Raw genomic sequence first — 7152 nt, forward strand, 5'->3', positions numbered from 1 at the left:
CAGTAGGAATGCTTCAGAAACATGGAGAAAAACAGTTTGGGACCAGCGAGTTAAAACAATAAACAGAGCAACAAAGTAAAATCCCTTATAGATTAGAAGCAAACAACATTGTTTTTTTTACCATGTGAATTCAGAAGACCAAGAACATTTAGAAGTTATCACAAGTTTATACCGAAAACATTGCATTGATAATTTTTATATTCTAATATATATTCTAATCCTGATTATTTATATTCCAATCTATTTATTGGAATAAATATCAATTAATTTTTCAAATTATCAATTAATTCTAATAAGATTCACTGTGTGAAATATAAAATCAGCACATATAAATATAAAATATATAATAATATATAATATTAGAAAATGTTTGGCATTGTTCTGTTGTGGTAAGGGTATCAAAGGCAACAGTTTTTTTTCTTTCTGCTTATGTGGTGATGAGGAATCAAACCCAGGGCCTCAGGCATGCAAGGCAAGCACTCTACCACTGAGCCACAAGAGGCAACGGTTTTAAAGTATTATTCCATTACCTCTACCTCAGTGTTTGGTAGAATTAGAGCTAAAGCTTTACCATTCCGAGATATACAGCCTAGAGGCAAGAGGAAACACTGTGATTAAAACATTACCAATTTAAGGCCTAATAGCGAGGAGAAACATATGGACTTCTTTTGGAGCTATGGAATATATTTGGTGATAGAAAATCAGTGGTGTAAGTTCCTGCCTGCTTGGATGGTAGACAGGCCAAGACATTAGGTAATCATACATATGAACAATTTTTTCACCTTCTTGGCTTTAGCTTCTTTTGAAATGTTAGTGTGTAATAAACAATTATATTTTGAAAAAATACCTTCTAGTCTGAACAGTACTGTCTGAACTGTTTGTCTCTTTATGATCCCTTGTAACAGATTAGTTTTGCTCCAATAAGAAAATCTATGCTGTCAGGGTAAGATTCTGGTTCGTCTGTTCCTACATGGAGCAAGGATAAAGGGTCAGGAAGACATTTGTGCCAGTAAGACCTCATTTGGGAGATTTTAAGCTGCAGAAGTTTAGAAGTAGCTTTTAAGCAAGGCTTACTTTGACTCCATTATCTCCACAAAGCTAAATCAGTTAATAAATAAGTACTTGAAAATCCATCATCTTTGGACCTAGATATAAAGGCTGCAAAGTATGATCCAATTTCAAATGAAAAAGACTTAAAATAGTCATTGAAAAAATTGCAAATGTGAGCAATTGAACAAACAATATAAGTTTTATCCACCATACACAGAATTTTACAGAAATAAGATGAACTGCAATTTTGGGAACAATAAGGTTTCCTTCTTACAAATAGGCAACCAAAGATATATGCCTGTCTTAAGATTGCATCATTAACTACTTAAATTTCCAGGATACTACATGCTTCAGCAGCACGTCTACCCAAATTACAATACAGAGATTTACATGGCTCTTGTACAAGGATAATATGAAAATTTGTGAAGTATTGCATATTTTTCATTCTTCTGATGCAAGAAATTAAAAACAGTTATTAAAAAGTTGATTACAAATATACAAGTGTAAGAATACATGTAATTCATAGAAATAAAAGTTAGTTTGACATCATTCAATCTTCACTTTTTACAAATTCCTTTACATAGCATAACCTTTATAAAACTTTTGAAATAAGATAACATTGTCATTTTATCCTAAAGAAATAAAATTCTTTAAGGACCTAGGAATTAAAGGAATCTTAAACTGTTTCTATATGGAATGCAATCTGAAAGGACACATTTATTAATTAACCTATATATTATAAAACAATGTCGAATTCAAAGGATTATATCTAGGAGAGAATGAAATAGGTTATGGACATTACACAAACAGAATACTAAATATTTTTAAATATACTTTTTTCAGACATGCACCAGAAATATCTTTACTTTCTGTATTACTCATTTCAACAGATAAGTTAAAATTATTTATGATTTAAAAAATCACAAACTCTATAGAAATCATTATAGATGTATACAAACAACTCGAATATATTTTGACATCAAAGTCAGGCAATTCACTTGGAAGAATACCATGGAATCCATGAATTTTTAAAGTAAGATATTGCTGTTGCTTTGTATTGTGAAAATATTTTGTATGGACACATAGGATGGACTGGCAATTTTGAAATTTAAGAAACTTAACTGATTCATTAGGACTTAGGAGAACAATTTGTACAGCTTTCCAAAACTTCAAAGAGGTAGTGATACATACTTATCCTTTTGGCAATATCAAATGCAGCTTCTTCCAAGTTGTGCTTCAGACATGGTTTGAAATAATGGTTCACCAGAAGGAGATCCAGCATATCTTTGCTATATCTATTCCCAGCAGCAAGATGCAAGGGGGTCAAGAGGCCTTTAGTTTGGGCTTTGTATCTGTATCATGATGAAATAAAGAAGCCACTGTGGTATTATTCCATGTATAAGTACTGTGCAGGGGTGTCCAGCCATTCACAATTATTCCAGGAATATCTACCTTGAGCCACCAACTCATGGACAATGTCTAAGTGTCCACTGTAGGCTTCTCGATGAAGAGGGGTATACTCATCGTCATCCCTAGTATTCACATGAGTGGTCTTTTTGGAAAGTCTTCTCTGCACTGTAGTAAGGCGGTTATTTTCAACAGAACAAAGAAGAAACTGATACAATTTCTCACTTTTTCATCTTGTTCTTCAACTTCATAGCAATTGCCTAACCAGAGACTTTGAGTGCCAGTGAGAATGAGCTGTCCATGTATTTTCCCAATAGTTCACATTGGATGAAATGGTCAGAAAAATCCGGTGAATTTTCTGCATTTGTTTTTTTCACTATTATTTATTTTCTCTTTTTTCATTTTTACTATTCTAAATTATTCTAACTGGAGAGTAGGGAATTGGTAGAGAGCAGGGGAAAGATTTTCCTCCGTATTCAAAGGTACAGAATGAAAATGAGGACTAGTGGTGTCTTCATCAGCAGCTTATTCTAGGAATGAGAAAATAGGAAATAATGCTTTCTATGTAAATGAATTGGGAAATGGCAGAGGAGAAAGTGAAATGATGCAACCAAAAATATAAAAGCAAAATAAATTAGGATAATTATGGAGCAATCTTATTATCTATGAGAACCATGAAAGGGAGAGAGGAAGAGAGAGACAGATGTGCAATGATCTAGCTAGCCACAAAATCCATCCCTCTGATCAAATTATAGTGCAAATAATTTTACTTTTTAAAAGAGATGGAAATAGAATTTAAGATCAAATGTCTCCATTGTTTTTAATTATATTTTTATTATCTTAAATACTTGTACAAGGGAATTTCCATTAAACAAATCAGTTTTTTAAGTATAATGGATCTTTATATAGCTTTTCGACACCCTTCCAAACCTCACCCCACTTTAATTTTTTTCTAGTTTCATACTATCTGAATTGAATATTATACCTTCACTCTCTTCCTCCATAACTCTCTTTATTCCTTTCTTTTGACTTCCCCTCATATCTTCCAAGTGATAGTTTCCTGGTATTCATTTTGTTGGAGTAAAGTTCAATTTCATAAGAAATTAAACCTTTGAAATAATCCTCTGCAAATAGCATGCTTTGGTTAATATTTTTGTGTAAACTTGTATAAATTTCTATCTTCCAAATATGAGACAGAGCATGGGTCCTTTGTGTGTCTGGCTCTGACTTAGCTCACTTAATATATTTTTAGATCTATCCATTTCGTTGCAAATAATGTAACAGTCTTCAAATGGATGGGTGCAATCCAATTGTGTATATGTGCCACACTTTCTCCAACCATCACTCCACCAAAGGACATCTGGGCTGTTTCCGTAACTTGGCTACGGTGAATATTGCAGCAGTGAACATGGTTGTGAAAGTGATTTTCTGTAACCCTTTGGAAGAATTCATCACTACCTTTATAGGAGCAATCCTCTAGCTAGTTTTCCGGAATAAGAATATCCCTCCCTTCATCTTCATCACAATGTATTGCAAGTCCTCAGAAACACCTTTCCCCCTACAGGTCTCAATAAGCTAAAACCACACAGTGCCCATATTCTTTCAATACATTTTTTACATAATTGGACATATAATTAAGTGAGAACCTTCTATATACTTTTCTAATGTGGGAATGAGGGACATGACAGAGTAAAAGTAAAAAATATGTAATTTAATTAGCTATTATCATATTTAAAATCATTTTCAGCTCTAATTCATAGCCTCACATATTATTTTAATCTTTATTTGATTACTTCATCTAACCCATAAATTATAACACGTGAGTTTAAAACAAAGGCAAAAAGTGTGGTTTGATTTTGACACTCATGTGTGAAGTTGCACAACATGGGCAAATAGATGGATTGGAATTAACAGCTCTTATCCATTTTGTTAACGTAGAGACGGTTTTCCCAAACTGATTCTCACAATTCGCATTCCATTCAACAACAAGAAACATGTGATAATTTCCTTTGATTTGCTCCTTATTAACTTTTGTTTCCATTTAATTTTATAATGGATGATTTCATAAATCTACTGTAGATACAAAAATATGTTAAAATATTTCTATCCGTATGCATTGATATATACATACACACATATATTACACAGGCTATAATGATAATGTATAACTTCAGTAACTGTACAATTTACTAAATTATTAAAACTATCGATGGCTCATGCCTGGCATCCTGGTTACTTGGGAGGCTGAGATCTGACGATCATGGTTTGAACCCATACTGGGCAAGAATGTCCAGGAGCCTCTTATCACCAAACAACCATCAGAAAATCAGAATTGGAACTGTGGCTCAAAGTAGTAGAGTGGTAGCCTTGAGAGAAAAATCTCAGCGACATCATCCGGGCTCTTAGTTCAAGAAGTGCAATCTACCCAAATAAACATCTATTTAATTTAAACATGTGTAAGTAAAGTATTTCCATCACCCAAATGCACAACCATGCTCATTTGCAAGGTAACTCTGTTTTTTCTGAAGTACCATAAAACATTTTCACTTAAGTTAAAAGGATTGCACTATGGGTTCATTCTCTCATTCATTTTTCCACTCAAATACTCAAATCTTACAATTTTTCCAATTATTTAAAATCATAGATTTTTACTTTAATACCCAAATATTAGAGTTTGAATTGAATGTCTTATGCCCCCTAAATTGGTGTTTTTACCATTTTGTCATGTCCCCAACCCTAAATTATCCTTATTATTTTTCAGATACTTGTGTATGACCTTGTGTTCAGTCCATGTTATGTTATTCTTCCTGGAATTTAGAATAACAGGTGCATGGCATTGTGTACAGATCTTACTGTCCAGTCTGGGCTTTAACCTCTATCCTCACAACAGTAGACTCCCAGGTAGTATGGATTTTCATAAGCTCGTCATAGCTGATTTTTTTTTAAGTCTTTGCATTTCCTGCAGGTTCATGAGTACTGAATTAATTTGTTTTCTTGGGTTATTTTTATTTTTTTATTGTGTTTCATTTCAATGTATGTGTTGAGTTGTTCCTCACTTTTCCTTTTGTTTCTTTCAATCAAGTTCTTACCTAAAGTGCTGAGAAACCAATTCTTCTTTTTCACGATAGTCAAGATGAACATGATTTATTCCCAAGCAATTTCAATAATATTTAAACACCTTCATATCTATGGATGGTATATAAATGATAAATGCTGCGAAGGGTCTTTTTATTTTTACAGCAGTCTTTGTCATATACAGACAGATCATGAAATATATGCAGATAATTAAACTACAGATGTAAGCAAAGAGAAGAAAAACCTATTATTAATTGTTTGTAAGAGGCTTTCCTTCCAGTGAAAGAAATGCGTTGCTTGACGCAGGATTTCACAAAATTATTTTGCTAGGAGGAAGCTAAACAATCATCTGATTCTATAGAATTGAGGGAGAAGAATCAAACTCTTGAATAGTTTATATTTGGGTCAAATAAAAGCATGCTTCCTAAAAGAGAGTTGACTTTAGAGAAACATGATGAGTTTATGTAAATAGGTGCTTAGCTGATTTTGTTAATTTGTAAACTAATACAGGGAAATAGAGTACAGCAAGGTAAAAAAAGAACTTCACATTGCAATACTTATGTGTGTGTGTGTGTGTACACATGCACGTGTATACACGCACATGCATGTGCAAGTGCTCATTCATTCATCATCTCTAAGCTTCTGTGACCTAGGATAGTGGTTTACCACTTGAACCATCGTTCCACTCCTGTTTTTTTTGGAGATAATCGCATGTATTTTCATGATTGGACTGGCTTTGAATAGTGGTCTTCATATCTCAGCCTCCAGAGAAGCTAGCTAAGCTTATTCATCCTCCAAGTAGCTAGTTAAAATTGGGCCTGTCCTCTATGCTTCACTGCTCTTTTATTCTTGTCCTGAGTTGTTCACATGCCTAAGTCATATATATGTCTAGTTGCCTTAAGAAATACTCTTACTGCTTGGCACCAGGGGTTCCCATCTGAACTCTTAACTACTGAGGAGGCTTGAGAACAGAACCCAGGCCAAAAGTTTAGTAGACTTCCTTCTCAATCTATAGCTGGGTGCATTGGATCATTTCCACCATCCTGCACTATCTACAGGTTAAGATTGGAAGGACTGCAGAATCCAGGCCAGCCAAGGTAGGAAGCTAGACAAGTTGGTGTGCAACTCTTATGCCATTGATAATGGGAAGGCTAAAACGACAGATCAGGTGCATGTTCTTGTGGAAAGGGAACCCCTATCCTAAAATTAACCACTGATATGACACCAGTCCAACAAAAACAAGACCCTAAGTTGAACACAATTTCCCACAACCAAAATAAGTATATACCTTAACATCCAGAAACTTAGTACAATCTGCTCTTTGCTCTAATATCAGTTTCATCTAATTATCATATGATGTAACAAAATAGTTTCTTCATTAAATTTATTAAATATTTAAAAAGACCTAGAAAATTCTTTCTCACGTATAAAGTGCGAACGAATGGCAAATTGCCTCATTTCTTACATATTTGACTACCACTATAAATTCATCTTATGATTATTAATATTAATATATTCTGATTTATTACTTTATTTTGTAACAGTTTTTAAACATTTGGCTTCTCTGCTGAAGTTGAAGTATTTTAATAGTATCATCAAATAATATTACTTGGGTACTTA

At 33.5% G+C, this 7152-nt stretch overlaps 1 pseudogene; it reads left to right on the forward strand.

Annotated features, from left to right (window-relative positions):
• Window positions 1–1395: 1395 nt before the first annotated feature.
• On the forward strand, window positions 1396–1492 carry LOC122115127 (annotated as a pseudogene).
• Window positions 1493–7152: the final 5660 nt, after the last annotated feature.

This window comes from Dipodomys spectabilis, unplaced genomic scaffold (assembly GCF_019054845.1).
Source record: "Dipodomys spectabilis isolate Male_0828 unplaced genomic scaffold, ASM1905484v1 ptg000116l, whole genome shotgun sequence".
NCBI lineage: Eukaryota > Metazoa > Chordata > Mammalia > Rodentia > Heteromyidae > Dipodomys > Dipodomys spectabilis.